Source organism: Drosophila persimilis, unplaced genomic scaffold (assembly GCF_003286085.1).
Source record: "Drosophila persimilis strain 14011-0111.01,24,50 unplaced genomic scaffold, DperRS2 tig00000698-arrow-arrow-pilon, whole genome shotgun sequence".
NCBI lineage: Eukaryota > Metazoa > Arthropoda > Insecta > Diptera > Drosophilidae > Drosophila > Drosophila persimilis.
Genome location: NW_020825339.1, coordinates 75,484 through 100,644, shown reverse-complemented (window position 1 = coordinate 100,644; position 25,161 = coordinate 75,484).

Genomic DNA, 25,161 nt, shown 5'->3' with positions numbered 1-25,161 from the left:
TGCTAAGTAACTTTTTAAAACGTTGTAATATGTAAACGGGAGTAGCTTCGCTAGCTTAAGTAGGAGACCATTATGCCAAACTCGGTCAAAGGCTTTGCTCACGTCAATAAATACGTCAGAACAAAATATGAACAATATGAAGAACAATGGCTGCCTCTTTAAAGTGTTTGTTAAGCGCCATAGTTTTTGCATTCTGTAACGATCTTGAGCGTCTACTTTTTTAAAAAGGTTATTTATCTGGTTATTTTTAGCCTTACGAAGGGCCGTTTTTAGCCGATGATTTGCTGCGTTGTATAACCTTCGCGTCTCCAAGGTGGGTCTGCGCATATGCTCCCTTTTATGCTGCCATTTGAGCCTTAATAGTTTCTGTGTTTTCCTATCTAGTGGCAGTTGCCCTGTACGTGGGTGAGAACGCAGATTTATTAGCGAAGTTGCAGCCGCCGCTGCATTGTAGATGTTTTGATTTAGAATGTCGATCGCATCCTCAATGTCTTGTAACGAACACCCCCTCCACACATAGTCACCGACTGACACGCGCCGTCTTCATAACGCTAACCAAACACACCAGGTCACGCGGACTTCCCCCACTCCAGACCAAGCAACCGGCCAGGCGCAGTCTTCCGGGTTCATCGACTACAAAAAGATGACACCGCGGAAGCCTACGACAAGCACCCAACGGCAAACCCGCCAGCTCGCCAAAAACGCGAAGAGACAGAACCAGGTCAACCCACGATCGCTAAAACGGCGAAGCGCCTCGGGCCTCCAGGTTCCCTAGTGTATAGTGGTATAGTGTATAGTGGTATAGTGTATAGTGTTGGTGGTCGTGCTATGTTTCTGTTATATTACATTTCACTTTATTCCTTCTTGGTTCCCTACCTATCGCACCGCTCAGCAGCCCGTATGCACGTCTAGAGACCCGCTTACCCCTGAACTCCCACGCTTGTATTCGTCGAAAGCCTCTTCTTCTCCGTGGGTGCAGCGGAGATGCAGGATCTCCTCCGTGTCACTGATCGCCTTGGCGTAGATCTGGTCCGTCTGGTCTCTCTGTCTCGCTGCTGGCGCGTCGTTACTTCGCTTTAGTTTTCCACGTCTCTCTTCTGCCGTTGCTGCCGTGGGCTTACTGTTCGGCTCTTGGTGTATTTCTCTCTCTCCTTGGCTTCCGCTGCGTTGTTGTTGTCGGGTTTTGTTTTCTCGGTGTATTCACGCCGTTGCTGCGTCGATGCCGTTGGTTTTCGGTCCTCGGTGTATTCCTCTCTCGTTTTGGCTGCTGCTGCGTCGTTGTTGTTGGGTTTTGTCTTCTCGGTGTATTCACGCCGTTGCTGCGTCGTTGTTGTTGGGTTTTGTTTTCTCGGTGTATTCACGCCGTTGCTGCGTCGATGCCGTTGGTTTTCGGTCCTCAGAGTATTCCTCTCTCGTTTTGGCTGCTGCTGCGTCGTTGTTGTTGGGTTTTGGTTCTGAAAAGGCAGTGGCGTCCGCCGTGATCGTTTTTATTGTTGTTTATTTGGTCCATGCCAGGAGCCTTTTTGTTTTGTAGAGATTTGATTTCCATCATAACTTCATTGGGGCAAATAGGCCTGAACGGGAGTCTATTTACATCGTATTCCCGCCCAAATTGTTTCCTTACACTCCATAACTACCCTATTTCTAAATTCGTCGGAGTTTATGAGTTTTGGTGTGAATCTTTCTTCTAAATGTGACACAAAAGCTTCAGCTTTCTCCTCGCTACTTTTTGTCCACCTATAGCCTTCTCTACTACCACTACTGCTGGGAATTTTCAATGGCCAGTTTGGTTCTGGCTGCCTCTTTAAAGTGTTTGTTAAGCGCCATAGTTTTTGCATTCTGTAACGATCTTGAGCGTCTACTTTTTTAAAAAAGTTTATTGATCTGGTTATTTTTAGCCTTACGAAGGGCCTTTTTTAGCCGATGATTTGGTGCGTTGTATAACCTTCGCGTCTCCAAGGTGGGTCTGCGCATATACTCCCTTTTATGCTGCCATTTGAGCCTTAATAGTTTCTGTGTTTTCCTATCTAGTGGCAGTTGCCCTGTGCGTGGGTGAGAACGCAGATTTATTAGCGAAGTTGCAGCCGCCGCTGCATTGTAGATGTTTTGATTTAGAATGTCGATCGCATCCTCAATGTCTTCTCCTGAGTTTATTTCCATGTTGAGATTGATACGCTGCGATAGGAAATCGTTGTCAAAACGAATTTTTTGACATTTGCTTTGCTTGGTAGTAGTCGGCGATTTGTTACCGGGACTGTCGTTGAGCCACTGATGCCCAGGTTAATGAAGATAGGAAGATGGTCAGATTGCAGATCAACTGCTGAATATGTGTGAATTCTGTCATAGTTTATGCCAGCATATACTGCCAAATCAATAGCGGAGGGCCTTTTTCTTTGATCAAATGGGTAGTGTGTGGCTCCCCCAGTGGCCAACACATTTAAGCAGGTGTTTGCATGGATCGTGTTCATTAAAACTCTGCCTCTTTTACAGGATCGCACATTGCCCCACCATGGGTGCTTATCGTTCCAGTCCCCGCAAACTATAAATTTGGAACCATAACAGAGGCGGGCAATATATTGGCGCTAGAGCAATGACTTCATTATTGTTAGTGGTTAATGCGATGGGAGCACACTGCAAGAAATTTTCTGTAATTGGTTCAAGTGCAATGTGCTTGAGACCAATTTTGACATAAATGGCTACTCCACCTTTCCTTCTGGAGGAAGGGTGTGAGGCAGTATACAGTATGTAGTCATTTATGGTTAGATTGTCTGTTATTGTGGTAGTAGGGTCATTTGAGGTTATGCGGGTTTCAATAACCATCATTATGTCCACGTTATTACGCTGCATAAATAGTTCTAACTCCAAAATTTAGGTTTTTAGACCACAGGCGTTCCAATAAACGATTTTGAGAGAGCTGTTGTAGTGGTCACCTGTAGTAGCAGTAGTGGTATGGGCTAAATTATTTGTATTTACATTTGTGGTGGTAGTAGCTAGAGGATTGGCTGTATTGTTGGCCGTAGTAGTGTTTGTAGTATACGGTATTTCGGCGTAATTATTCATTTGCAATGTCATTAGCGGTGGAAATAGTTTGTTCTTTATTTGAGATAATAAAAGTATGCAATAGATCTATAAGGGCATCCATTTATTTGCACATTTCACTTACAAGGAGAAGATTTCGGTGCACCACCTGCTTTAGCTGGTCATTCACATATGGGGCCCCAGGCTGCTGGTATCGCTATGGTTGGGGGGCGTACTTCTGTGTCTCTCGCTGCTGTTGTTGATGTTCACGAGAGGAGGGGTGTGGCCTGCTGATGCTGTTGCCCTGAAGGTCATCGGATGGTTGATTTTTGTTGCTAAAAGGCTGGAGGTTTGGCGTCTTATTAGTGTACCGGCTGATGGTGGGCTGTTGGGAGTTGTTTTGTTGTTGCTGCAGGTTAGCCGGCGCAGGCTTTTGTGTCTTTCGCTGCTGCTGGTGATGACCGCGAGGGGCCCTGTTGAAGTTGCTTTCCTGCTGGCCAACAGTCAGTTTATTGTTGTTGACGTTCTGCCTGTTAGTCGGCTGGGAGCTGTTGTTGTTGTGCTGCTGCTGCTGCGGGGTTTGGTGTGGTTTAGGTAGGTGGTGTTTTTGTTTCCGCTGTAAGCTGCATTCTGCCGAGTGGAGTTGTTGTTCTTCTGGTGCTACCAGTTTGTCCGCTTCTGTTTTCCAATAGCAAAGTTGGCAACATGTCCTTCCCCACAATTGGCACATTTAGGATTTGGGATTTTAGCCTCGGCGCACGCTGTGGATGGTTGTGCCCCGGCACATTTTTAGCAAACAAAAGCTCGGCGACAGTAATTATTACTGTGGCCAAAGCATTGGCAGCGGTGGCATTGAACAGGGTCAATGCGTCTCATTTTTCGTTCAACTGAAATTTCCTGGTTTCCCATAGTAGTCAGTGATAGGATTCTGTCATTGCCATTGTCTAAAGTTGGTTCCAATTCAACTTCAAACATGTTTAGCGGCTTGCGACTGCGTCTATGTTTAATTACATTTACATAACGCACTAAAAGACCCATCTCACCAATTAATTTGCGTATCCAATCGCAAGGAGTAGAGTGATGCAGATTTCTCAAGATGATACGGTAGCCACGTTCCTTGCGCAGCTGGTGTGTATGCATATTTATATTGTCTGCATCCAGTTTGGCCATGACTCTGTTGTAGGTTTCCATATCACCGCAGTCCAGTTTGATTTTGTTACCCCTTACACTGGTAGTGGTCAATTTATTTTGTTCTCCTAGTGCGTTATTAAGGGATTCTATTAAAGGCTGGATGTTAGAAACGTCATGCAGATAGATGGCTGGTATTTTAAAATCTGTGATGGGCCGTTGAGGTTCCTTCTGGTCTGCTGCCTTGTATTGTTGCTGCTGGTGCGGCAACTGACCCTGATCCTGCAGTTGGCTCTGCTGAGTTTCCTGCTGTTGCTGTTGTTGCTGCTGACTCGAGCCTGAGTCACCTGGTATCTGCAACGTCATCCCGAGTGTATGGATCCATTTCCATAGCTTCGCTGGGATGTCTGCTTTTTCCTGCATCGGCTGCTGCTGCCTTTTCGGGTTGTGTGTCGACGGCGCGAGCACAATAGGATTGATCGGCCACAGCAAGTGACCCTCAGCTAAGTTTATTTGTTTCCACAATTATTTTTAAAAGCTGTTCCTTTAACAGCGGAACCACTACTTTGCATGGTTGGGAAACTCTACATAATGTTACAGAGAAATGGATAAGGCACTTTTCATTACAAGAAATCAACATTTTCTGGCAACGACGTGCGCTTGTTTACATTTGGAAATTGCATTGTAAGTAATAAAATTATAAATTTAACAAATATAAGCTGTATTAATTAAAATTTGTTTGCCCATTTAATTACAGCGGACGTATATATAGGTATGAACCCCTATCATCAGCTCACTGGATGGAATTGAGTATGTAGAAGTTGGCTTGAGCAGGTGTCAAAATAAAGGACCCGGTGACTTCATCAGGCTGCTGCAGTCTCAGGGGAAGTATAAAGCCGCACCGTTGCACTGCTGCAACTGCCATGGATCCAGCATTAGGCCAATGAGAAGAAGATTCACCAGTGGCTGTTGTAACTGTTGGACAGGCCTTCGTTGGATGCTGGATATACTGCGGTGCGGATTTGGCGAGCCAGTCAAAAGGCGATTCCAGGGGCGGAAATGTGCATCGGCAATGGACGAGGCACCTTCTGGTGCAGAAGGGAGCATTGCAGCCGGCTCGCTGCGCCCAGCCAGAGGATTCGCAACAGGATAGCAGGCCACCGGATGGACTACTCGCCTCCGCTTTCGCCGTTGATTCACCAGGAGGCCGTCAGTATCTGTGCTGTTTGCCTGTAGATAGAAGTAAGCAGAGTTATTGCCATCCAGATTGGCATTGATGAGGATTTTTCGTCTTCTTTCAGGTTTTGGAGTAGCGATAGGCTGCTGCTTGCTGCGGAGTGGATTCGGAGAAGTTGCCAAAAAGTCATTCCGGATACGCAGGTCAATCCCGGCAGTAGGCGAGGCCCTTATAGAAGATGGCGTGGGAGGCGCGCGCTGCAGCCAGGCATAGGAATTACAGCAGCATGGCAGGCCAACGGATGGACTGCTGGGCGCCAGATTTGCCTTGAATGCACCAAGAGGCCGTCAGTAGCTGTGATATTTGCCTGTAAATAAAGGTAAGCAGAATTATTGCCATCCAGATTGGCATTGATGATATTTTGTCTTCTTTTAGGTATTGGAGTGGCCATAGCTTTTGGTTGTGCAGCTTCTACACACACAGATGAGGCTTCCTGGTGCGGATTTATGCGGGCTCGGCTTTCTTCGGCTTCAAATGCAGCGTCCATCTCTTCATCGAGCTCCTTCTCAAGTTGCTGCTGCAGGGACTTCATCTGCTCTTCGAGAAGCTGCTCTGGAGTAGGCGGCGCGAATTCGTGTGGTTCAAGCGGAGTCATTATGAGCCGTTGTATGTATTCGGGCTCAAAACGAATCTTCTGCGCCATTTCTAATCGATTCATTTCTCCTCTCCTGAGACATTGCTCCATACGATTAACCCAGATTATTGAGGGTCTCTCCTGCGGGATACCAAGGGCTATGCGACGCTCTTGTTCAAGGCGTTTCCGTTCGACAAGTGCTTCCTTGACTTGGGACTCCCGGAGTTGGCGCTGTTGTTCAATTTCAAGCTGCTCGTGTCTGATTAAAGAGATTAAAGAGAGGCCGAAAGTGAGTTTCCAGCTGCTTTGTGTATCTTGGCCGGTCAAGCCTTTGAGGAATGAAGGGCTGCATGATGAGTCTTTTTGCTTCCAGATTTGGATGGCGAAATAGTGAAGCTGCTAGCCTGACGCTGACTTTATCAAAGGTTTCTTCTGCAGAGTCAATGTTGTGTGCATCTCGGATAACTTGATTTCTTGTGTACCTGCTAGCCTTCACGATTTTTCGTAGGAGTTGGTTCTGTGCGCTTTCTACCCTGCAAAATTGTGATTCGCATACCAATGCTCCCCATACAGGTAAGGCATATTGCCATATCGGGGCGATTAATTGTTTATAAATAACCATTTTGCATCTTTTAGATAGCCGGCTCTGATGACCAATGATCCAGTTCAGTCTCATGGCTGCTGCTCTCACTCGAATTTCTAACTGGGTGGTATGGGCATGTAGCACAAGTTTCCTGTCCATTATCAAGCCTAGATAGCGATGCCTTGGCTTACTTTTGATTGCTTCGTTGTACATTTTTGGCGATACCTCACCTATGTCATTTGCAATCGATCGCCTTGTGTAGAGGACATGGACCGTTTTGCTGGTATTAAGGCTGATGCACCATTTGGAAGCCCAGGCAGTGAAGTGTTCAAGATAACACTGATTTGTTCTAACCGCTGTACTGGCTTCTTTTTTAGCACATAGGATGATTGTGTCATCTGCGTAAGTAGAAAGCATCATGTTGTTGTATATATTCGACTCAATTCTTTCATTTTGTTCTGACAGGTGCGGTAGCGGCATATCCGACGTGAAGACTGTGTAGAGTACAGGGCCGAGGACGCTACCCTGGGGCACTCCTACGCAAATCCTTCCAGGTCTCGAGCGTATTCCATTGTTTCCGTTTACAAAAAATGTTCTATCTGCTAAGTAACTTTTTAAAACGTTGTAATATGTAAACGGGAGTAGCTTCGCTAGCTTAAGTAGTAGACCATTATGCCAAACTCGGTCAAAGGCTTTGCTCACGTCAATAAATACGTCAGAACAAAATATGAACAATATGAAGAACAATGGCTGCCTCTTTAAAGTGTTTGTTAAGCGCCATAGTTTTTGCATTCTGTAACGATCTTGAGCGTCTACTTTTTTAAAAAGGTTATTTATCTGGTTATTTTTAGCCTTACGAAGGGCCGTTTTTAGCCGATGATTTGCTGCGTTGTATAACCTTCGCGTCTCCAAGGTGGGTCTGCGCATATGCTCCCTTTTATGCTGCCATTTGAGCCTTAATAGTTTCTGTGTTTTCCTATCTAGTGGCAGTTGCCCTGTACGTGGGTGAGAACGCAGATTTATTAGCGAAGTTGCAGCCGCCGCTGCATTGTAGATGTTTTGATTTAGAATGTCGATCGCATCCTCAATGTCTTGTAACGAACACCCCCTCCACACATAGTCACCGACTGACACGCGCCGTCTTCATAACGCTAACCAAACACACCAGGTCACGCGGACTTCCCCCACTCCAGACCAAGCAACCGGCCAGGCGCAGTCTTCCGGGTTCATCGACTACAAAAAGATGACACCGCGGAAGCCTACGACAAGCACCCAACGGCAAACCCGCCAGCTCGCCAAAAACGCGAAGAGACAGAACCAGGTCAACCCACGATCGCTAAAACGGCGAAGTGCACCCCGACGCGGAAGTGCACTTTTGAACCCGCTGATACAGCAGTATTGGCGTATAAATAGACGCCAACCGAAACCAAAAAGGGAGCTTACGCAGAAATCCAGCTCACAGTACGGTCGTTGTACCAAAACTTACGCAGAGACCCAGTCCGGAGTACAGACGCGGTACCCGGAACTCACGAGAAGACATCGGCGCCCAATTAAAAATAAGTAATTTAAACCGCTAAGAAATACAATAGTGTCAAATTTGCAAAGTAAAAACACCCGATTGCGTAAGTTCACCCCAATCAGCCGAGGCACCGACGTCTCCCCGCCCCGAGCCCACACGGTCGTTTCATATACACAACGCTAGCAACGCCCGCCCAAGCCCCGATCCACCTCTCTACGACAGGCCGCCCCCTGACACCGCCCTTAAGGTTCCATCACATTTCTACAAATTTCTTGTGGATTGACCCCTGGACGGGACTGAGCTTACCTCAGCCTGAAATAGAGCCATCACAAGTGGCGCCCGAGCAGGGACCTGAGGGAACGTCATCGAGGGTTTGTGGAATAAAACCCCACGGCCGCTAGAGCTAGAACACAAGAGAACAACCCAAAGAAAACCCCGACCTCGCGCAATATCAACGGCGAGAGTTGCGCAACGAGCAGACGAAAGCGCGACACAGCGACAGAGAAACGCGAACAGTGCCGTCACCCCGAGAAGAAATTCGAAGCGTCAGCCGCGAAGCTCGACACAGTGCCCTAGTGAAGGAAAAGCGCAAGCCCAGCGAAACAGCCAACTCAAGTAACGATCGGAGCGATGGAATCCCACACAGAGGAACAGGCCAGCGGGTATTACCCTGGAGAATTCGTCGCCAACCCAGGGGTGAGTGCCGGCTGGATACACAAACGTCGCCGAGAGGAGCTGGAGTCCTTCGCGGACGAATTCGGATTCAGCCGCGAGGGGAACGTGGAAGATTTGCGGAGGAGTTTCGCCGAACTAGTCGGCGGGCCCCTCGAACACGATGACTGGGTCAGGTTGGCGGAGCTCGAGCGGCAGTACGCCAGATCGCCCCAGCCCGACACCTCAGCACCAACAGAGAAGCGGAAGACGGACTCCCAAACTCAGCCTAAAAGTTCCAGGAATCATGGAAGGCAAAGCCAGCACCTCACCGACATCGATAACCGCCGAAGATCTACCGAATGGCGGAACGGATCGGAAAGTGGGGAATCCAGTTCGACAGGCAGGATGACCCACTGTCGTTCGTCGAACTACTGGAATAGCGTGCCCTCTCGTACGGGGTAGACATGAACTACCTGCCGCGAGCCATGGCAGAGCTCCTCACCGACCGAGCCAACCGTTGGTTCCGCACCAGCCGACTCCAGAGCGCCTCATGGGCCGATTTCCGCCAGGAATTCCTAGCCTTTTTCCTGCCTCCCCGGTACTTCAAGCAATTGGAAGACCAAATCAGGGACCGCAAACAAGCGGTGGGCGAACCGTTCAAGGACTTCGTCATCGAGCTCCGGTTGCTCATACACCACGCCGGGTACGACGAAGCCAAAGAACTTAACCGGATCTATGACAACACCCTCCCGGCGTACCAGCTGTACGTGCGAAGACACGAACTGAGAAGTCTGACGTTCGAGAGCATCCAGGAACGAAACGTACCAGCGATCCTCATCCCCCCTCGACAACCACCCAGGTACACGCGGCCAACGGCACAACAAAACGAAAGCGGGACGAATCGGGCCCAATTCCGAAAGCCCCACTGGAACACCTCGGAACCCGCAAGGAAGCCGCACCAAGCCGGCGCTTCAGCACAGGAAGCGACACATCGAATGAACACCACCCCCATCGCCAACCCGCTCGCAGCCTGTCGACGCTGCGGAGAAGCGGGACATGTATCTCGCGACTGCACCAACCCATCGATCCTCTTCTGTTGGGAATGCGGCAAGCGCGGAACACGCACCGTGGGCTGTTGCCGCCAGGACCCATCGGGAAACGACTCGCGTCCCCAGCTGACACGGGAACAGCCGGGCACGACACTTCCTCAGACAACCAACTAAGAAACCCGCTACAAGTACACGACGGCCGGATAGTGGCGAGAGTGACCATCGGAGGACGGCGCACGGAAGCCACGGTCGACACCGGGGCGTCCCGAAGTTTTATCAACGCCGACCTCGCCCGCCAACTCGGCCACGACAACGACCTGCGCGACGCTCGCATACCGATACGCCTAGCCGACGGCTCAGCACGCGAGATAACTCAGATCTTGCTAGCGCGCGTCAAACAGACGAGCAAGAGGTACAGGTGCCGCTCTTGGTGCTTCCCAACATGCTAGAGCAAGCCATCATAGGGATGGACTTCCTGTGCGCCATCGAAACCACAATACAATGGTGCACCACACGCCTCCATTTCCAAGGCTCCCAACGCCCCCTCCCAAACCCGCCGACGATCACCGCCAGCCAAGTACACGCCCACGGACCCAAGAACTTGAGACCCCCGCCGCCAACGAATCCCCCGCCACGACACGAGACACGAGCACAAGGAACGAAGAACACAGAACCCAGGCCCACTCCGAGAAACCCAAAACCAAGCAAAGCAACGAAGAAAGCGAGCCGGTCTCCCGAGGGCACCGACACGGTTCCACCAACGAAAGGAAAGGAACCAAGGACGCCCCTCCAGAAGACAACCCGGCCCCAGCAACGACAGCCGCCACGCAGCAACCAGGCGCTCGAGGTACCACCTCCGACCGCCACCCTGGCCCACGAACGCGTCGACACCGCCCTCGACGCGAAAACTACCCCCACGACACCGACCGACCCGCTACTCCCGCGTCCTCTCAGGCAAGAACCGGGAGGGGCGATCACCGCCGCACGAGGCATCAATCGGAACCCCGCCGCACCTGGAGCCGACACACCATCGATCGTCACCGACATCATGGAACGCCGCCCGGGCAACACCTCGTACGGCGCCGGCATGCGGCCCAGCACCACGCCTGGAGCCATGTCGGTAACCTTCATCGCCCAAACTAGCCGTTGGTCAAACGCTAGCATCGAGACCCGCACGTTCGTACATCACGCTGAGTACAACGTCGCGCAAGCACCCCCCAGGACACACACGAGCACCCCACCCCTGAGCGACGCACCCGCCGTCGTCGCCGGCATAAGCGAATACACTCGCGAAGTCGAACCACCAAGCGCATTCGACACAACGATCCTCCCCGAGAACCCCGACTACACTTGCGACCCTGGAATCGACGAACCACCGGAGGATGATTCGGAACGAATCTCCGACCCATGGCCTCCCGACATCGCGCCGAGAATACAGGAATTTCTAGACGAAGAACTGCCGACACTCGCAGGCCTCCGAGGGACGACGGATCTAACAGAACACACCATCGTCATGAGAGACAACCGACTCATAAAACAGCGGTACTACCCGAAAAATCCAGTCATGCGGCGGATCATCGATGAACAGGTCGACCAACTGATAGCTGAGGACCTAATCGAACCGTCCCGGAGCCCCCACAGCGCGCCAATCGTCCTGGTCCGCAAAAAGGACGGGATATGGCGCATGTTTGTAGATTATCGGCAGCTAAACGAGCGTTCTATCCCGGACGCGTACCCGCTACCCAGGATCAACTACATACTAGATCGACTCCGAAATGCCCACTTCATCACGACCCTAGACCTGAAAAACGGGTATTGGCAGATACCAATGGCCCGCGACAGCCGGGAAGCCACAGCATTCATGATACCCGGCCGAGGATTATACTAATGGAAAGTAATGCCTTTCGGTTTACACTCCGCGGGAGCCACGTTTCAACGGACCCTCGACGCCGTTATCGGCGCAGACATGGAACCATTCGCGTTCGCATATCTCGACGACATCGTCATCATCGGGAAAAGCTTCCAGGAACACCTGAACAACGTGAAAGAAGTTTTCGCACGACTGCGGAAGGCAAACCTACGGGTCAACACGGACAAGTGTGCCTTCTTCCAACGCCGGATAAAATACCTGGGCCACATAATCAGCGAAGAAGGTATCCACACGGACCCCGACAAAATCGCAGCCGTAAAGGATCTGAGGCCGCCGACCAATCGCCGTCATCTGGGCGATTCGAAAACTACGATGCTACTACGATTCGACGTCATAACCGATCATCTCGCACTAAAGCGGCTGAATATCCTCGAGTAGTAGCAAGATGGGCGCTCGAACTACAGCATTGGTATTGCTGTGCATTATCGGGCCGGCAACCAGAACGTAGTCGCGGACGCACTGTCAAGACAACTATTGGAGACCCTCTCCCGCATCGAGGAAGACGACACAGCATGCACCTGGCTGAAGCAAAGGATCCAACAAGTCCAAGACGAACCCCAGAAGTACCCGGACTACACGCACGAAAACGGGCAGCTATACCGCTATCTAGGACACGGAGCCGACGACGACGACCACATACCGTGGAAACTATGCGTGCCTAAAAACGGCCGGACGAGAGTACTCCGCGAACGCCATGACGAACCAACGGTCCTGCCGTTGGCCGTTGGCCGTTGGCGTCCGGAAAACCGTCCTGAGGACAACACAACGATACTACTGGCCAGGACTACACAGAGACGTGCGACGGTACGTGCGTAAGCTGTCAGAAGTTCAAAGCCGCGCAACGCAAGGCCGTGGGCAGGATGCTCACACGTAAAGCCGAAGAACCCTTCGCCACCCTGTGTGCCGACTTCGTCGGACCATTACCACGGTCCAAGCACGGGAACACCATCTTACTGGTATTCTTCGACACTTTCTCCAAGCAAGCACAACAGCAAACCTCGAACGAGCCTTCAGAGAACGAATACTGTGTAGCTTCGGCGTGCCAAAACTATTCGTCTGCGACAACGGAACCCAGTTCACCAGCCGATCGTTTGGAAAATTCATGCGAAGCGCAGGCGTGGAGCTGCAACACACAGCCCCGTATTGCCCCCAAGAAAACCCGACGGAGAGAGCCAACCGGACTGTGAAAACGATGATCGCCCAGTTCGTCCACGACCACCAGAATACATGGGACCAGCTCCTACCCGAGATGACATTGGCGTCTCCGAGACGACCGGAGTCAGCCCCGCCTTCCTTCTGCACGGAAGAGAGCCCCGACTCCCCGGCGCCCTCGAAGTCACGCCCGGGACAGGGAAAGCGACGAGGCTGAAAGGAGTATTCGCCATCGTCCGGAATAACATCCAGAGAGCCAGTCAAGAGCAAGGGGGACATTACAACCTCCGCCGGCGACTATGGCGCCCCGCCGTCGGATCGTTGGTACTACTACGCCAACACCACCTCTCAAACGGCGCCGAGGGCTTTGCGGCAAAGCTAGCCCCTAAGTTCGACGGCCCCTACCGGGTCAAGAGTTTTCATCGCCAAACATCGCCAAATTACAACATTGCGAAAGCGGGAAGCACAAAACCGCAAATATCAACGACCTGAGAGAGTTCCACGATCACGAGGCCGAAGAACCCACTGACCTAGTCGAGAATGCTGACATCGATGAAGAAAGAAAACGAGACATCAACACGACCCCCCAACCACGGCACCGCTGAGTCAGCAAAACCCGGGACAGCCAGCCAAAAGACAGCAGCGGCAAAAAAAAACGAGCCCGATGGCATAATACCGCCGAGAATGCAAGCGCAGCGAACCGCGCGACCACCAATTAATCGAACAGCGCTGACGCCAGCGAGAGAAGTAACGTAACGTAACGAAGATAACGCGGAAACCCCAACGCAGACCACAGAAGAAACCACAAGAGCCCGACCCACGAGTCCTCGTAACTCTCGCCGGGGAAGAAAGGGGAGGGTGTAACCAACCTAAAAGGTTCCTATACAATCCGTCCCCCGACTTATAATGAGAGCATCGCACCACACCCCGCAACCGACGCCCCCCCTCGTAAGCAACCAACGATCAACACGCACCAACTCCATAACGATGACCAAAGACATCAGGTCACGCGAACTTTCCCCACTCGAGGCCAAGCCATCGGCCGAGTGCGGTCTTCCGGGTTCATCGACTGAGGAAAGTCGACGCAAGAACGGCAAAGTGCACCCCGACACGGAAGTGCATTTGTCAAACCCGCAGACCCAGCAATACGGGCCTATAAAAAGACGGCGACGAGAACCAAAGAGCGGCTTACGCAGAAATCCGGCTGACAGTACGGTCGTTGTACCAAAACTTACGCAGAGACCCGGTCCGGAGTACAGACGCGGTACCCGGAACTCACGAGAAGACATCGGCGACGAAGTAAAATAAGTTCATTTAAACTACTAACAAGTACAATAAAGTGTCAAGTTATCAAAGTGTAGTATGCTCATATTAAAGTAAAGTAAAGTATTCATTATTTCGAATACCCACTGTACCGACGGTACTTAAAGAATACACACTGTAACACTTTGTTTCAGTGTTTACGTAACAATAAAGTCCCAGACATTCTGGGTGATCGTATTACGATTCACTCAAGAATGCCTCGAGCGACCCAAGTGCAGCGTCAGCATGTTCCCATGACTTGACGGCACTAATATACATGCATACACACATATATCTTCCCTCGCGCTCTCGCTGCCAACAGCGCTGAGCATATACATATTAACATATAAGAGATAAGAACACATAGTTCTGCCGCTCCGCTGCCGGCGTCACTGGCAGCGCAGCTCCGCGGCTTTTTGGCTTACAAAAGCCCAAACCACAATTGTAAAATACAGAAGAGAAATCACAATAAAACAGATCGGAGGGTTGAGCCCCAACGATCCAACAAAAAGGATTTGAACATTTCATTTTACATGGCGACCGTGACAGGACTCGATATGTCCTACGCGATGGATCAATCTAAGGATTGAGAAAAAAAAAAAAAGAGAGAAATTTTTTTCAAAAAAAGTGTTAAAATTTTGAAAGACAAAGAAGTGCCAAGAAAAAAAAAAAAAACCCAGCAGAAAGCCAAACCAGCCGTTTCGCCAGACCCATGCACGACTGCCGACGATATTACGCACAAACCCATGTTGCATTATAATTTATACCCTTAAATTTGGCGGCTACAATGCGGCCAGGAATATATAATACCCAAGGAGATATAACAGCCGCGCTACAAAGAGCGTACACCCAATATAAAAACCTGTGCGAAGACCAGCACCGGCCCCACCAGACCCAGCAAGGACCAATAATATAAGTGCGAGTGGCATAGGACCGCCCCTTGCACCGTCGATGGACAGTAACACAACCACTCCAGCAGCAGAAAATGCACCAGACTTCGCCGACGCTGCTCCTACCGAGCAAAGGGACGCACTCAGCCTACAAGAGGCATTAGAAGTGTATCCAAACGATGGACCACGCCCACTCACAATAGCTGAGTACAGGGCACGACAAGAAAAACGCCCAAGGAAGAAAACAAAGAGGGGCGGCCGGATCAAACGGCTGCTTCAACAACGACGTCTGGAGCGGGACCTGGAAAAAACATATACAAATGAAGAGGACCGACAACGCTGCCAAGAGCGCATCAAGGAAATCAATAAACAACTTCGCACTGGTGCGAAGTAACGCAATTGAGCTGCAGAAATGCCATGCCTCATATTGCCAATAATTATAATATTCTATCTCGAGTTGAAGCACCCTTAAAGTGCAACTTGAAAATACTAACCTCTGTTAGGCTATTACTAAAACCATGTGATCGATATTGAATTATATAATGAAAAACCTGTAAATCGATCACATGTCCCTTAACATTTTTTTTTCTTCCTTCATTTTGATCAAATATATATAAAACGAGGGGGAACGTTGTGAGTTGCTGCGGACACCGCAACTCTACAGTTATACCCGATACTAAGTCAGTATGGCTCTCCTCCGGCAGACGCCGCTTATATTAATCGACACGACAAAGAGTGCGTGCGAGAGAGACAGAAAATCAGTCTGAGCGTGACGTCGGGCGCTGCGTAGCCAGTGCAAATTGATTTGTTTCCTTTCGCTATAAAAATAATCTGATCTGATCCAGATTCAGCAATCTGATAGATATGGTCATTCTCTATGATTCTGCGTTTTTAGTTTACTCGAATTTGCAATATTGTGGATGCAACAGATTTTCGTCCTTTGTGTGGGCGGGAGGGGGTGGGGCGAAATTTTGAGATATACGTTTTATAGTGAGATCTAACAGGAGTGCGGATACCAAATTTGGTTACTCTAGCCTTAATAGTCTCTGAGATCTATGAATATCCCCAGATCTGCATCCTTTGCGGAGGCGGAAGGGGGTGTGGCGAAATTTTGAAACAAACTCGTCTCGGTCCGATATATTAGGAGTGTGGATACCAAATTTGGTTGCTCTAGCTTTTATAGTCTCTGAGATCTAGGCGCTAATGTTTTACTCTAAGCAAAGCCGCCTATGCTACGTGTGTGTTAGAGAGAGACAGGGCGAGAAAAAATTAAATTGTTTTCGTGATGCTGGCTATAATAATAATACGATCCAATTCAGATTCTGCAGTCTCAAAGATATGGTCATTCTCTACGATTCTGCGTTTTTGGTTTTCTTGTATCTTTAAAATTGTGGAAGCCACAGATATTCGCCCTTTGTAGGGGCGGAAGTGGGCGGGGCAAAGTTTTGAAATATTTTTGGAGCAGTGACATATCACAGAAGTCTGGATCCAAAACATCGTTGCTCTAGCTCTTATAGTCTTTGAGCATTAGGCGCTGAAGGGGACGGACAGACGGACGGACGGACAGACGGACAGACGGACGGACGGACAGACAGACATGGCTCAATCGACTCGGCTATTGATGCTGATCAAGAATATATATACTTTATGGAGTCGGAAACGATTCCTTGTGGACGTTACACACATACACTTTTACCACAAATCTAATATACCCCAATACTCATTTTGAGTATCGGGTATAAAAATAATTTATATTGATGAAATTTTAAAGAGTAAAAAAAAAAGGAAGGGTATATAGATATGTGTGTCCATGAGAAAAAAAAAAGATTTTTTTAGTAATTTTTTTTATTATTGAAAAGAATAAATGAATAGCAAATAATTAAAAAAAAATTTAGATAGAGTTTAAAAACGAACATAGAGGACTTGGCAATGACAAAGGAGGAATATCAGACCAAAGTATATCAATGAAAAAAAAAACAAAAAAAAAGAATACATAAAAAAAAAAATACACTAAAACAAAAAAAAAAAGGAAGACTAACCTAAATGTGACCTAGTAGATAATGTATCAGGACAACTGCAAAAACTCTGAAAAAAAAATCGTACAAAAAAAAATATAAAAACTTCAAAATGCATTGGTGTGTGTGTCCCGTTCGTGTAATCGCCGACGCGCCAGGTCCCCACCTCAGCCCCGTGCCACACGGAACCGCCTCCTCTCCGTCCCCGACCCAGCCTTCAGTGGGTAGACGGGCATCGGTAGCACCAGCTCCGGGTCAGGCCAAGGCCGACTTCCAACACGGCCAATGGCCAATGGACAATACGGTCCATCAGTCCATCAGATGGTAAAGCACAAGCAGCACGCTCTCGTGAGCGGCGCCACCTCGTCGCCCTCCGCCCTAAGGGGCTTGCGCGCTGAGAACGGCCGGCGGTGGCACTGCGGTACGGTCCGAGTCTGGCTGGACAGGATAGGCACGACCGTCTCGGACCGGACCATAATGGATGAGGTGCGTCCACAAAAATAACCATAGAGATGTTTAAGGCAAATTCTAAATGAACAAAAGTATAAACCAAAAACAATTGTAACGAGAAACAAACGAATTCCCTATAAAGGCAAAGAGCAAAAACTATCCAGTCCCACATGATGCGGACAGCGCTAGACGATTTATTGCATTTTGCAATTATTATAGACGTTTTATTAAAAACTTCGCCGACTATTCCCGGCACATAACTAGATTATGTAAAAAGAATGTCCCCTTTGAGTGGTCAACTGAATGTCAAAATGCATTCCAATATTTAAAAGATAAACTTATGGAACCCACTCTGTTACAGTACCCAGATTTTCAGAAAGAATTTTGCATAATCACCGATGCTAGTAAACAAGCATGTGGAGCGGTTTTAACTCAAAACCATAACGGACTCCAACTCCCATTAGCATATGCATCACGTTCATTCACAAACGGAGAAAGTAACAAAAGTACTACAGAACAGGAATTAGCAGCAATTCATTGGGCAATTACCCATTTTCGACCATATATCTATGGTAAACACTTTACAGTAAAAACGGATCACAGACCACTAACATACCTATTTTCAATGGTCAATCCTAGCTCAAAACTCACACGCATGCGGCTCGAATTAGAAGAATACGACTTTACAGTCGAGTATCTAAAGGGTAAAGATAATCATGTAGCAGATGCGTTATCAAGAATAACCATCACAGACCTGAAAAACATACAAAAAACAAATAAAGTCCTGAAAGTCACTACCAGGCAACAGAGTAGACAGAAATCCTGCGCAGGAAAAGAAAAAATAGAATTGCCTAGGCAATCTCTAACAAAAGCTTCAAAGCCCAACGTATATGAAGTCATCAACAATGACGAAGTACGTAAAGTAGTGACCTTGCATGTAAATAATAATTTATGTTTTTTCAAACATGGAAAAAAAATTACTGCAAGATATGATGTTAGCGATTTGTATACTAATGGAACCCTTGACTTAGGTCAGTTTTTCCAAAGGCTTGAAACGCAAGCCGGTAAACAAAAAATCAGCCAACTCAAAGTGGCACCGTGGGAAAATATCTTTGAATACATTTCAATAGAAAATTTTAAAAATATGGGCAATAAAATATTACGAACAATAAGAGTAGCGCTACTCAACCCGGTGACCCTAATTAAAAATGAAAAAGAAAAAGAAGCAATACTGTCTACATTACATGATGATCCCATACAAGGAGGACATACAGGCATAACAAAAACCTTGGCCAAGGTCAAAAGACATTATTTTTGGAAAGGTATGACTAAAGAAATAACCAATTACAAACGAAAATGTCCAAAATGCCAAAAAGCTAAAGTAACCAAGCACACAATAACTCCATTGACTATTACAGAAACACCATACATGGCTTTTGATAGGGTAATAGTGGATACGATCGGTCCACTTCCTAAATCAGAACAAGGAAATGAATATGCAGTCACCTTAATATGTGACCTGACAAAATACCTTGTTGCCATACCTATTAGAAACAAAAGTGCAAATACAGTAGCTAAAGCTATTTTTGAAAATTTTATTCTAAAGTACGGTCCAATGAAGACGTTCATTACGGACATGGGAACAGAATATAAAAATTCAATAATTGAAGACTTATGTAAAAATCTAAACATCAAAAACATAACTTCTACTGCACATCATCACCAGACTGTAGGAACCGTGGAGCGAAGCCACAGAACATTTAACGAGTTCATACGCTCATACATCTCAGCTGACAAATCAGATTGGGATGTATGGCTGCAATACTTCGTATATTGTTTTAATACAACCCCCTCTATGGCACATGATTATTGTCCATATGAGCTAGTTTTCGGTAAGACTTCAAACTTACCAGTTCAATTTAATACTATAGATAGAATAGCACCTCTATATAACATAGATGATTACTCTAAAGAGAGTAAATATAGATTAGAAATAGCATATAAACGAGCAAGGATTATGCTCGAGGAGCATAAAATTAAAAATAAACAGCTCTATGACTTAAAGTTAAAAGATTTAAATTTAGCTGTAGGAGATAAAGTTTTATTGAAAAATGAAACAGGACATAAGCTAGATTTTAAATATATAGGACCATATAGAGTAGAAAGTATCGGAGAAAGAGATAACGTCATAATCTCCGATAATAAAAACAAAACTCAGAAAGTACATAAGGATAGGTTAAAGATTTGCAATTATTAATAATTTTTTAGTATGGCCATACATAAATATAAACCATAAAAATATACTATTCCGCATTTATATTCAAATAACTTTTAAATTTTATCAATATTAATTAAAATTCAATATTCTAATAATTGACTAAAAAAGAAAAAAATATATATATAAATTGTCTTTTTAAGAATACATAACTCGTATACATATATAGTAAAAGCTAAAAATAAAATAACTTCATTATATTACGTTATTTTTCAAAAGGAGGGAGATGTAGTATGCTCATATTAAAGTAAAGTAAAGTATTCATTATTTCTAATACCCACTGTACCGACGGTACTTAAAGAATACACACTGTAACACTTTGTTTCAGTGTTTACGTAACAATAAAGTCCCAGACATTCTGGGTGATCGTATTACGATTCACTCAAGAATGCCTCGAGCGACCCAAGTGCAGCGTCAGCATGTTCCCATGACTTGACGGCACTAATATACATGCATACACACATATATCTTCCCTCGCGCTCTCGCTGCCAACAGCGCTGAGCATATACATATTAACATATAAGAGATAAGAACACATAGTTCTGCCGCTCCGCTGCCGGCGTCACTGGCAGCGCAGCTTCGCGGCTTTTGGCTTACAAAAGCCCAAACCACAATTGTAAAATACAGAAGAGAAATCACAATAAAACAGATCGGAGGGTTGAGCCCCAACGATCCAACAAAAAGGATTTGAACATTTCATTTTACAAAAGTAAAAACACCCGATTGCGTATGTTCAGTCCAATTAGTCGAGGCACCGACGCCACCCCGCCCCGAGTCCACGCAGCCGTTTCGTATGCACAACGAGCGACGCCCATTCTAGCCCGATCCGCTCTCTACGACAGGCCGCCCCCGACGCCGCCCTACGGTTCCATCCAATTTCTACAAATTTCTTGGAGATTGACCGCTAGACGGGACTGAGCTTACCTCAGCCTGTATTGTTGGCCGTAGTAGTGTTTGTAGTATACGGTTTTTCGGCGTAATTATTCATTTGCAATGTCATTAGCGGTGGAAATAGTTTGTCCTTTATTTGAGATAATAAAAGTCTTCAATAGATCTATAAGGGCATCCATTTTTTTGCCCATTTCACTTACAAGGAGAAGAATTTGGTGCACCACCTGCATTAGCTGGTTATTCACATTTGGGGCCCCAGGCTGCTGGTATCGCTGTGGTTGGGGGGCGTGCTTCTGTGACTCTCGCTGCTGTTGTTGATGCCCACGAGAGGAGGGGTGTGGCCTGCTGATGCTGTTGCCCTGAAGGTCATCGGATGGTTAATTTTTGTTGCTAAAAGGCTGGAGGTTTGGCGTCTTATTAGTGTACCGGCTGATGGTGGGCTGTTGGGAGTTGTTTTGTTGTTGCTGCAGGTTAGCCGGCGCAGGCTTTTGTGTCTTTCGCTGCTGCTGGTGATGCCCACGAGGGGCCCTGTTGATGTTGCTTTCCTGCTGGCCAACAGACAGTTTATTGTTGTTGCTGAAAAGTTGACTAAAAAGCTGGCGATTTGGGGCCTTGTTAACGTTCTGCCTGTTGGTCGGCTGGGAGCTGTTGTTCTTGTGCTGCTGCTGATGCGGGTTTTGGTGTGGTTTAGGTAGGTGGTGTTTTTGTTTTCGCTGCTGCCATCTCAAGCTTTTGTTAATTTGCCCGCTGTAAGCTGCATTCTGCCGAGTGGAGTTGTTGTTCTTCTGGTGCTGCCAGTTTGTCCGCTTCTGTTTTCCAATAGCAATGTGCGCCCGGTAGGATTTGAGTGTTGCCTGGGCGTGCTTAAACGCGTTGCAGCCCCCATAGCTGGCAACATGTCCTTCCCCACAATTGGCAAATTTAGGATTTGGGATCTTAGCCTCGGCGCACGCTGTGGATGGGTGTGCCCCGGCACATTTTTGGCAAACAAAAGGTCGGCGACAGTAATTTTTACTGTGGCCAAAGCATTGGCAGCGGTGTTCAATTTCAAGCTACTCGTGTCTGATTAAAGTTGGCAGCAGTAGTTGTTGTTGTGCTGCCTGCTGCAGGAGTTGTTGTTGGAGAGGCCGAAAGTGAGTTTCCAGCTGCTTTGTGTATTTTGGCCGGTCAAGCCTTTGAGGAATGAAGGGCTGCATGATGAGTCTTTTTGCTTCCAGATTTGGATGGCGAAATAGTGAAGCTGCTAGCCTGCCGCTGGCTTTATCAAAGGTTTCTTCTGCAGAGTCAATGTTGTGTGCATCTCGGATAACTTGATTTCTTGTGTACCTGCTAGCCTTCACGATTTTTCGTAGGAGTTGCTTCTGTGCGCTTTCTACCCTGCAAAATTGTGATTCGCATACCAATGCTCCCCATACAGGTAAGGCATATTGCCATATCGGGGCGATTAATTGTTTATAAATAACCATTTGCATCTTTTAGATAGCCGGCTCTGATGACCAATGATCCAGTTCAGTCTCATGGCTGCTGCTCTCACTCGAATTGCTAACTGGGTGGTATGGGCATGTAGCACAAGTTTCCTGTCCATTATCAAGCCTAGATAGCGATGCCTTGGCTTACTTTTGATTGCTTCGTTGTACATTTTTGGCGATACCTCACCTATGTCATTTGCAATCGATCGCCTTGTGTAGAGGACATGGACCGTTTTGCTGGTATTAAGGCTGATGCACCATTTGGAAGCCCAGGCAGTGAAGTGTTCAAGATAACACTGATTTGTTCTAACCGCTGTACTGGCTTCTTTTTTAGCACATAGGATGATTGTGTCATCTGCGTAAGTAGAAAGCATCATGTTGTTGTATATATTCGACTCAATTCTTTCATTTTGTTCTGACAGGTGCGGTAGCGGCATATCCGACGTGAAGACTGTGTAGAGTACAGGGCCGAGGACGAGAACCTTAAAAAGGTTATTTATCTTGTTATTTTTAGCCTTACGAAGGGACTTTTTTAGCCGATGATTTGCTGCGTTGTATAACCTTCGCGTCTCCAAGGTGGGTCTGCGCATATACTCCCTTTTATGCTGCCATTTGAGCCTTAATAGTTTCTGTGTTTTCCTATCTAGTGGCAGTTGCCCTGTGCGTGGGTGAGAACGCAGATTTATTAGCGAAGTTGCAGCCGCCGCTGCATTGTAGATGTTTTGATTTAGAATGTCAATCGCATCCTCAATGTCTTCTCCTGAGTTTATTTCCATGTTGAGATTGATACGCTGCGATAGGAAATCGTTGTCAAAACGAATTTTTTGACATTTGCTTTGCTTGGTAGTAGTTGGCGATTTGTTACCGGGACTGTCGTTGAGCCACTGATGCCCAGGTTAATGAAGATAGGAAGATGGTCAGATTGCAGATCAACTGCTGAATATGTGTGAATTCTGTCATAGTTTATGCCAGCATATACTGCCAAATCAATAGCGGAGGGCCTTTTTCTTTGATCAAATGGGTAGTGTGTGGCTCCCCCAGTGGTCAACACATTTAAGCAGGTGTTTGCATGGATCGTGTTCATTAAAACTCTGCCTCTTTTACAGGATCGCACATTGCCCCACCATGGGTGCTTAGCGTTCCAGTCCCCGCAAACTATAAATTTGGAACCATAACAGAGGCGGGCAATATATTGGCGCTAGAGCAATGACTTCATTATTGTTAGTGGTTAATGCGATGGGAGCACACTGCAAGAAATTTTCTGTAATTGGTTCAAGTGCAATGTGCTTGAGACCAATTTTGACATAAATGGCTACTCAGGAGAACCTTTCCTTTTGGAGGAAGGGTGTGAGGCAGTACACAGTATGTAGTCATTTATGGTTAGATTGTCTGTTATTGTGGTAGTAGGGTCATTTGAGGTAATGCGGGTTTCAATAACCATCATTAGGTCCACGTTATTACGCTGCATAAATAGTTCTAACTCCAAACTTTAGGTTTTTAGACCACAGGCGTTCCAATAAACGATTTTGAGAGAGCTGTTGTACTGGGCACCTGTAGTAGCAGTAGTGGTATGGGCTAATTATTTGTATTGACATTTGTGGTGGTAGTAGCTAGAGGATTGGCTGTATTGTTGGCCGTAGTAGTGTTTGTAGTATACGGTATTTCGGCGTAATTATTCATTTGCAATGTCATTAGCGGTGGAAATAGTTTGTCCTTTATTTGAGATAATAAAAGTATGCAATAGATCTATAAGGGCATCCATTTTTTTGCCCATTTCACTTACAAGGAGAAGATTTTGGTGCACCACCTGCTTTAGCTGGTCATTCACATATGGGGCCCCAGGCTGCTGGTATCGCTGTGGTTGGGGGGCGTGCTTCTGTGACTCTCGCTGCTGTTGTTGATGCCCACGAGAGGAGGGGTGTGGCCTGCTGATGCTGTTGTCCTGAAGGTCATGGTTGAAGGATGGTTGATTTTTGTTGCTAAAAGGCTGGAGGTTTGGCGTCTTATTAGTGTACCGGCTGATGGTGGGCTGTTGGGAGTTGTTTTGTTGTTGCTGCAGGTTAGCCGGCGCAGGCTTTTGTGTCTTTCGCTGCTGCTGGTGATGACCGCGAGGGGCGCTGTTGATGTTGCTTTCCTGCTGGCCAACAGACAGTTTATTGTTTTTTGTTTATTGTTGTTGTTGTGCTGCTGTGGGTTTTGGTGTGTTTAATGTTTAATGTTTAGAGTTCAACTATGGACAGTTAAACAGTGTAAAAAAAGGAATCTACAAAACATAAGACTATCTGCTACTGGAAAGTACGGTAACACAATTCAAGGCCGAAAGAAGTTAACTTAAATTATTCATTAAAGAAGATTTTACTTTGGAAGCGCAAGTTTCAAATTAAACGAGGGGGAACGTTGTGAGTTGCTGCGGACACCGCAACTCTACGGTTATACCCGATACTAAGTCAGTATGGCTCTCCTCCGGCAGACGCCGCTAATATTTAACGACACGACAAAGAGTGCGTGCGAGAGAGACAGAAAATCAGTCTGAGCGTGACGTCGGGCGCTGCGTAGCCAGTGCAAATTGATTTGTTCCTTTTGGCTATGAAAATGATCTGATCTGATCCAGATTCAGCAACCTGATAGATATGGTCATTATCTATGTTTCTGCGTTTTTAGTTTTCTCAAATCTGCAATATTGTGGATGCAACAGATTTTCGTCCTTTGTAGGGGCGGATGGGGGTGGGGCGAAATTCTGAGATATACGTTTTATAGTGACATCTTTAAGGAGTGTGTGTACCAAATTTGGTTACTCTAGCCTTAATAGTCTCTGAGATTTGTGGTTGCCTCAGATTTTCGTCCTTTGCGGGGGCGGAAGGGGGTGTGGCGAAATTTGGACAGGAAACGGTCAAGGTCCGATATCACAGGAGTGTGGATACCAAATTTGGTTGCTCTGGCTTTTATAGGTTCTGAGATCCTTGAACTCATATTTTGCAATTGGCAAAACCGACCATGAAACCTTTGTGTTAGAGTGAGACAGAGC